Raw genomic sequence first — 9,725 nt, forward strand, 5'->3', positions numbered from 1 at the left:
TGTGTTATATTTTCAGCTGTATCTGTATCATGCAGAGTTTTGTTCTGTACCTCGGTGTTTGCCAGTCATAAGATATAAATAAAGGTTAGATAACAATGACACTTAAACTGTGAACTTTAAAATGTGTTGACATCACAGCATTTAAATCACCAGTCTCTGGCAAGATGCCTCACAGCAGTATGTTGTCTTCTGCTGTCTTAAGTAGGATTAATAATTCTGCAATAAACTGCTCACAATTACATATAGTGCTATAAAGCAGGTTGTGATAAAGGGCAAGTGTGCTACTTACCTTTGGTTATTCTAAAAACTACTTTGTAAACAAACATTGTGTAGTTGGGCATAATGCCAGAATGGCACTGCTAGCAAGTATGGCAGTGAAAAAAAAAAAAAAAATTTGAGACTTGATCTAGGGACCAAGTTGAAGTACAGATGTCCTTATGGTTGTGACCTGTCATTGAGGACTAAGCTAAAGACTAAGAGGAGCGTGAAATCTGTGAACATTTGCAGGGCACACTATGAGAGAAACTGCCTACTGCCCTTCATTCATGGGTACCTTATGCTTGTTCTCTCTGCTAAACAGACTCACCATGGGCTGAGAAATAAACTGTACCAAGTAAAACAGAACAAAACAAAGCTTTCTTGCTTTTTGTAACAGATTTGGGGGTTTTACCTTCTCTTGGAGAAAAACATCACACTGAGTAGTCATTTATTAACTAGTAATTCAGATTCCAAATTTTAGGCATCTAACTAAATTTATTTATTTGCTTGAAATCATATGTATACCTAAAGTTTCAAACCGCAGACTGCACTTCCTTCTCATTCTGCACAAAACTCAAAATAGGTGGTATTAACCCACTGGTAAACACACAAGCTGCCACTGTTTGTGAGGCCAATCTGATGATGAGTATGTTACCGAAGCTGAAATGGTGTCTGCTGCAAAAGGGATATCAGCACTGCTGTGCTTTCCACACTGCTGTACCAGTTATGTCTCAATCCTGACATTGCTCAGTGATGGAGCACTGAAACTGCTCTCACAGTGTTTGAATCAATTCTGATTAGAGAGACAGTGGGAATTTAGCAAGGTTTTACATTGTTACAAACTTTTACTGCTCGTAGTTCATCGACTACACATAGGCTGTCAAGCACTAGCTGTGTTTAGCATTGCCCTGATAAAATTTTAAATAAAACATGTTTATTATAATAAGCAGAAACCAGGGTTTACAGAAGGTAGAATACAAGTGCCAGGTATTAAACAGTGCTTTGTCACCTCACAATAAAATGTCAGCAAGAGTATCTTTTTATGAGGTTAAAAGCCTCTTCAACAAGAAGGATCTTGGTGATGCTCAGTAAGGACTTTCAGATTGTGCACATTATTTAGACACTTTTTTGGTCTCTGCAATTATCTGGTTTGAGATAGTAGGTGGCTTTGTGTGTTCTCTTCCCTCCCTATTCCTTTTCAATTTATTTCCCCAGACAGTATGGGTTAGGCACAGCAGCTGTCACTGTGACTTGCTTTTTACTCAGCTGTGCAGCTGAGCTGAATAAGGAACAAGGAGAAAAAGTCAGCAAAGTTGTCCAAAGTCAGTGACTGCCATAGCTGAAACTGAAACATGGAATCATCTTCACTCCCGGCCTAAATGCTGCAGGACTTGCCTGCTTTTAATTAATTACTGTACATTTTGGAAACTCTCTTGCTATTCTGTTACATTTTACTTACACAATTCCATGGGGAAAAAGTGTTGGTAGTAATGAAGAAACAAAAAATAGACACCCCATACTGTGAGCTATTTTGAGCTACTCTATACAGAAATTTCTATATTTTTTAATACATGACTCTACTTATTGTTTCAAGATTTGTGAATTCACTGGAAAACAGTAAAATGGGTCTAACACAGGAATGAAGGTATAGAATAGGGAACAGAATGGAGTATATTTTTAAATGCTTCTCTCATTGAATAGTGATTTTAATATATCTTAATTCATGTGATTTAAAGAATATTACTTTTAAAAATTCCAACCATACTGCTAATGAAAGACAAATAGAGTCATTTTTAGTGTCACCAAGTGAAATGCTGATATTTCTTTATGAATGACAGTGTATGGTTATTTTATTTCTTGCTTTACTTTTCTAAAACTATCTATACTATCTACTGTGGTTTTGATGTTATTTGCATGGTTTACACGCTCCTTAAGTGTTTTGTTTTGTTTGTTTTTATATAAAACCTGTTTAGTTTTAGATATGTAGGAAATATTTGCTCCAAGTAGCATAGCAACTATTCAGATACATTTAAATTAGTTAAATATATGCTAGTCCCATAACTAGGTATGCTACGGCTGAGTCAGTGCAGTGCTTTACATCAACTGAGTAATCAATAATCTTGCTGAGAAACCAGGCTGGGGATAAGTGATAATCTGAAATAGTTCTTCCACAGCTGCTATGTTACTCCATGTAGGCATAACTGAATATTTGGAGCTAACTTATGTCTTGTAGATGTATCATGGAATCTCTCATAAATAATGAGAAGCAGTGAAGTAGTGACAGCACTGGGACTACCAGGATGTCCACAGAAAGGAAAATAATAATTTTAGAAGGTAGTGGGAAAAAAGGAACACCTGCTAATGGAACATAGAGATACAGCTGTGAACTAAACCTAAAGGTGTGATTGTGGGCAGTAACTGAAGTAGAATAGAGTCTCTAGAGACTGTATGAAGGGGTCACATAGAAAGTCATTCAACTTATAAAGACAGCAGAATTGTATATATTTTTATAATTTTAATATTAAAATGTATTCATATAAAAATAATTTTAAATTATTTTAATTCATTAAAAATTGTTTCTTTAACTCAAACAATTGATACTACTGCAGCATTCTGTGCAGCTTTAGGCAAAAGAAAACCAGAGAAATGACAAAGACAGTCAGCTCTCTCGTCCAATGTAAAAATACATAAAACAGTCTGAGGAAAAGCAGTTCCAACATGCCTTGTTCTATGATTTTCACAGGGAGCAAATTATGACTGATCTGTAATTCCCCAGACTGTTCTTTTGGACTTTTTGGAAGATAGGTACATTATGTGCATTTCTCCTGTTATTGGGAATACTCCCTCTCTCTTCATGACCTGTTAAAGATGAGAGCAGCCAGATCTCCCAGCACCACCGGATATAGCCTTTTATTTCCACATACATGTAGAGGTTCAACCCTCCCAAGTAATCCCTGACTCAGCTCTTATTCACAGCTGGGAGCTCTCAACCTTGAACCTTTTCACTGATCACAGGGGCCTTAGAGCCCCCAGTGATGAAGACTTAGGCAAAGAAGGTATTTAGTGACCTGAGTCTCATCTATGTCCACTGCCACTTAGTCATCTGAAGTCCAGGTGTTGGCTGAATAGTTTCAGAGCTCTTTTGGAGAAGAGAGTATAGCCTATAAAGAGCCTATCCTGAGATCCTTAGTGAACACATATTGCAAAACCCACTCAAATGCTACCTCTGTAGCTAGGCTGTTGTATAGGTGGCTAATTCAGTTAGACCTCTAATCCAATCAATGTTGAAAACTAGTAGTATTAGTTTGAACCAAATAGTGGAAAAAATGTTTCTGATATCTCATAATGATTCTAATAGTGAGGACAAATCTTGCAAATGTAAAATGTCTATTAAGAAGCACGCACAAGAACCTTGTACTCTGAGATATAATTGCTGGGCAACAAAGCAATGCCATAAATGGATATGACCAGAAGATAATTTGAAGCTATACTCAGAATGGGGAAGGAAGGAAAACACTCATTAGGGATTGTAGATAAAATTATAGCAAAAAAGAAAGTATCAGCATATATAATGGTATATGCAAAATTAAGATTTTGTCATGCAAAAGGATGAACTGAAAAACTTCTAAAAAACCAACCAAACAAATAAAACCCCACAATACCTCTTCAATATCCCAGCTTCAATATCCCAGCCCCAACTGGCATAGATAAAAACATAAATTCAGTACCATGAGAAAGTGTTCAGACTAATTTGTACAAGACCTCCCAACAAAGCAAGGAAAAAGAATGACTAATCTTTGCCAGCTATTGAAGACACTCTAGATGATTTACCAGATTAAACTGCTGACTGTGTGTATTTCTACATGCAAAGTATCAGTGTCATTGGAACAGCTTGGCAGTGTTTCTCATGCCTCTTGACAAGTATTGTTGGGTACAAAGGGCTTTGGGTCTGAACAGAGCCTGCAAGTCAATACTGACATAAAGTAAACTAGGCTTTGAAGAGAAGTACAAGGATTATAACAGATAATTATAACAGATGCTATTCTTACTAAAAAAAGTTAAAGAGGCAAGCCTTAACAATGGTGTGGGGATATAACTGCATTAAGCAACTTTTCAGAAAGCATTTTAGGTCAAACTGAATCTGGAAAGACCTAGTGCTGCCTTCTTCAGCTATGATTTGATTCTGAAAAACTCCCTTAAAATACTGATGGCCATTAGAAATATATCCAGGCCATAGGAGAAAAGAGGAGGCCAGCAATTGGCTTTACAAAAATCTATCAAAAGCCTGAGAATATTCAAGCAGCAGAAAAAGAGTAAAGTACAGAAATAACTGGAAATCAGGAACCAATATTTAATGAAGTAATGAAATGCATATGTGGGTCACTGATCCTGAAATACTATAATTCAGTGCAGTAGCCCACAATGTAATGAGAATGGGCTAGTTTTTAAGAACTTTGAGGAGCAGCATTTAGAAAAATAAATATGATAGCATTTTCTAGATAGAAACAAGTACAGATAACATTCAGGAAAGTAGCTCCTTGTTCCATTTTTCAAAATGGAATAATTCTACTTTCTCAGCTCTGGGCACAGGATATTTGTGCAGGCAGATCCCAGGCCATTAAAAAGCATCATGAATCCTCCACAGCCAAGTGCACCCAAGCATGTACAGCAGCTGTTACGGGGACTTGAGTGTTAGGACATGCTTTCCGGCATGTAGCAGAAATGACAGGGCTCTGTCAAAGAGAGGATGAAGTCTGTTAATATGTGAAAAAAAAGGGCAAGCTAGGAAATACTAGGAAGGGGAGTGAAAACAAAACAGAAAATGTAATTAGGCCAATACATGAGTCCATAGTGTTCCTTGAACATTATTGATCGAACTTCCTCAAAAAGGTGAAGCAATAGTGGAAGTAGAAAATGTTCTAGGGTAGGCTGTAAGAGATCAGAAGCATAGAAGACCAAATAAGATTTAAACTCACAAAAATGTGCTCCATATAAAATTGTGAATGACATAGAGATGCAACTAGGGAATTATCCTTTTTTTCTTATAAAAAAATAAAGGAGTGAATTGAATTACCTAATATTAGCTTTTTTAAAAAAATAATAGTTTCTTTCACATGGTGCACTGTAATTTTATAGAATTTATTCCTGCATGTTTTGGATAACAAATAGATCAAGAAATTGAATAAGAAAAATAGCCTTTACTGAAAGTGAATTCCAAGTTAGTGCATTCTGGAGCTTTTAGTCCAGGATTGATTAATTTTCATACTTTTTCCATTGCTGATATTTTTCCCTTCAGCTCTTGCCATTAATCACATTCATCCACTTTGGATGCAACCTCCTCTCCTTGCCATACATACACTGATTCCAAGATTTAAGAATTTCAGAATAACCTGAATTTGGTACAACACAAAGGTCATTTATTTATCTCTTAGGGCTGGCTAAAATGAAAGAATCAAATGCCATAGGAACTTATTATAATGCAAAAAAAAAAAACCCTGTGTGTAAGAAGCATGAGTAGGACTTGAACTAGTCAGAAATTTGACCTGAAAACTACCCCTAAGTAAGCATACGAAAATACATCAGTTTTCTAATCTTTAATACTTGTACCAGAATATAATAATCTAAATTACTATGATGGAAATATTAAAAATTGAGAAAATTCCTATATGCAGAGTAATACAGACTCCTTTTTTAGAGTATGCTCTAGCAGAAAACCCAGTATTGTATAATTCTTTTTTCCTCATATATATCTTTACCGATACCAATTGACTCAAAAATTACTCTGAGTGTAGCTTTTGAATGTTTCTGAGCCAGGGATAGCTACATGAACAAGAAGAGGATGCAGAAACTCGTTTTACATGACTCTTGTTGCTAGGGAGAGTGCTCCACTGGGATCCCTCACTAAGCTTGTTTGTCTCACCCTGCCTGGGATTTTCAAAGATACAGTTCACTGACACAGTGGAAACTCAGAGGCATTCAGGTTTTTCTGTTTGTTTTTTTCATCATCTTTAATTCTGTAACTATGGGATTTCTAAACAATAGGTCAAATCCTCAGAGGATAGTAAATAGTTTTACAGGATTTTTTGAAAAATGCAGAGTTACAGCAATTCTACAGCCCAAGACTGTCAGCCTGTTAGTGCCTACAGAGAAGTAAAAAATCCCAGTGAACTCAGAACAAGTCAATTACCTGATTAAGGGTCTGACCTGATTCCTGTTATTCTCATGTTTATGACTGACTTCAGGAAAATGAAAATCAGTCCCAAAAAGTGTTAATCATTGCTCTTTCTGATTTTCTTACCCTTAATGTTTTATATCCTGCTTTTTTGTCTTTTTTTAAACCTCTCTCTCTTTCTATTTTTTTTTTTTTAAGTATTCTTTTCTCTCTCCCATCTGGTTATACAATTAAAAGTATTTTAATGTTATAAAAATGCATGGAAAACAGTATAAAACAAGCCACATGTTTTAAAACTGGATATGTTAGCCTGACAATTGTGAAGAGTATGTATACATACTCTTTACATATTCTTACGATTTTTTCATTCCATTTGACAGGACCTCCAAGTCCAACACAGTTTTTGTAGAAGATAACAATCACAGAGAATATCCATAATGTTTCATGCTTAGTCTTGTTTGGTGCCTTACTTATTTTTTAATTACAATGATTTCTCCATATAGTTGAGTTGTAACTTGTATTGAAAAATGCCTAAGCAGAAATGCTGTGGACAAAGAAAAGCATGGAAAGAGAAAATAAAGTTCCTTGAGAAATCATAAGATAATTCAGGTCTCCAAAAGATTTTGATCCAACAGCCTTGCACCATGCTGAGCTCTTTGATTACAGGTAAAAGCCTAATTTCCTAAAATATTTTCTGTACTTGTCAGAGTGTCTTAAAAAGAGGCACTCCCTCACAGGTGCAAATTGTTCAAATGTGCTCTTGTTGGCCTGTTTTTTAAATTTGGTTTCTCTCTCTTACTTTTTTTCAGGTTTCTTCACTTATATGTAGCTTGGTTGGCCAACCTTTATATTGACATTAGATTTCAGTACTAATATTATATGCTCTGACACCCTTGAGAAGACATATTGATGCCTTGAGGGATTACCTAAAAACAGAGGCTAGACAAAATTAAGAAAATAAAAAGTAGTTATGTTTATTGAAGGGTATTCAGGTACATTTAGGACAGATGAAGCCCCCCAGGGGCTACACTCAAAAATGGACGACCGGATCATGGGTTTTCATACTTTTATAAGTCTGGCCCATTTGCATACCAGGGGTTAATCCTCCGATTGCAGCTTCAGGTAATGATGTCATTTACTCCAAGTTTGCTCCCCCCAACTCACTTTTGTTTACATTTCTTGGGGCCTGAGACAGTAAGGTGTCCTTGATTCTCAGGCCTGTATGAAAATATCCCACAAATATTTGGAATTCTCTTTTTCAAATCAACTGCTGGTTGACATTTGTTGATATTTATTAGGAATTTACAAATATCAAGGGATTTTTCATCCTACAAAATCCTTTCCTATTTGACTCGGGCCTTAAAAGGTTATTTGAACCCCTTAGAAGAAGTTTATAGCTGTACTACGGATATTTTCTTAAATCCTTGGAATTTTGCTAATGGCTCTTTCTCTTAATATATATATATATATATATTCATGATTTAATTATATCTGTAGAAAATCAAAGAAAATAGGTCATTTTACTTTTGACCATAGACTCAGTGTCATAAGTTCTTTATTTTTTTTTCCAAAAGATTTTGTTTGTGATACTCTTTTAGAGCCTGAATAGCATTAATAAGTCAAACAAAGTTTTTTCAAGGATCAAAGAATGAATTCAGATGGATTAGGTGGGTGAAGAGCCCTCAGCTAATGGAAAGGTCTTTGTGTCAGTGAAAAGTGCAGATGTTTTAACATGAAGATGTATGATGACTCGATTCATACCACCACACCTCCATTATTAAAGGTTTTTCCAGATTCTTGTATTGCATTCTACAGCAGTGTGATCTTTCAGGCTTTTTCCCTCTAGAAACTGACATAAAATATGTTTTCTTGCTCTCAGAAATGAAGCATAGACAGCATATAAGAAATGTAGTGAAATTTTGCATAAATGTAATTATACCAGTTGTAGGTGAAAGTTAACGAGTTTATTTAACTGATAATCTAATAAAAATGTCCTGTGTAATTGGAATAGAAGAAAAAAAGAGAAAAGACTCTGAAATATTTAATTAAATAACAACAGATGAGTGCAAGATGTTATCTAACAGCCATCAAACACCTCATATAACATGACACTTCCCATGCTTCAGCCTCAAAAACCTTGTCCCTTGTTAAGGGAGTAAAAAAGGAGATTTTTCCCCCTGATTTTCTGACTTGCAGAATCACAGAATCACAGGATGGGTAAGATTGGATGGCACCACTGGAGGTTATCTAGTCCAACCTCACTGATCAAGAGTCATCTTAGAGGACACTGCTCAGGATTGCATCCAGATGGCTTTTGAATATATCCAGAGAAGGAGACTCTACAGTCTCTCTGGGCAGTCTGTTCTGGTGTGCAGTGAGTGTGTGAGGGCTCACAGTAAAGAAGTTCTTTCTCATGTGCAGGTGCATCAGAACTTCCTGTGCATCAGTTTCTGCCTATACCCTCTTGTACTATTGTTTGGCACCACCAAGTAGAGCCTGGATCCATCCTCTTGACACCCTCCCTTCAGATACTTGTAGACGATGATGAAAGCCCCTCTCAGTTGTTCTTTCTCAAGGCTGAACAGGCCCAACTCCCTCAGCCTGTTCTTTTAAGAGATGCTCCTGTCCCTTAATCATCTTTGTCACCCTCCTCTGGACCTGCTCCAGGAGATCCGTGTCTCTCTTGTACTGAGGAGACCAGAACTGGACAAGCATTCCAGATGTGCCACACTGTGGCTGAGTAGAGGGGAAGAACCACCTCCCTCAACCTGCTGGCAATGCTTGTCCTTATGCACCCCAGGATAACATTGACCTTCATGGCCACAAGGGCACTGCTGGCTCATGGATCCCCAGGTCCTTCTCCACAGAACTGCTTCCCAGCAGGTCAGCCCCAGCCTGTACTGGTCCATAGGGTTATTCCTCCCCACGCACAGAACCCTACATTTGCCTTTGTTGAATTTCAGACAGTTCTTCTCTGCTCATCTCTCCAACCTGTCAAGGTTCTTCTGAAAGGCTCACAGCCCTCTGGGGTATCGACCTTCAGCCTGTGTGTGAATGTACTTCCCTACCAGGGGACTTATCACAGCTGGATTCACCTGTATAAGGACAAAGAGACAGTACCTGCCTCGAAGGGTTTGCCTTTTTCTTATCTCAGTCATCACCAGCTATAGACTGAGGTGGGTACTTTGCACATCAGCAGCTTGTTCCCTGAATGTTTGAACCATCAGCATTCCAGTCTCTTCCAGTATCACCTGTGGATACATTCTTCTCCCCAGACCTGGGATGATTGGATATA

This window comes from Corvus kubaryi, unplaced genomic scaffold (assembly GCF_017639235.1).
Source record: "Corvus kubaryi isolate FWS band 111438036 unplaced genomic scaffold, C.kubaryi_AGA036_p1.0 37385, whole genome shotgun sequence".
Taxonomy (NCBI): Eukaryota; Metazoa; Chordata; class Aves; order Passeriformes; family Corvidae; genus Corvus; species Corvus kubaryi.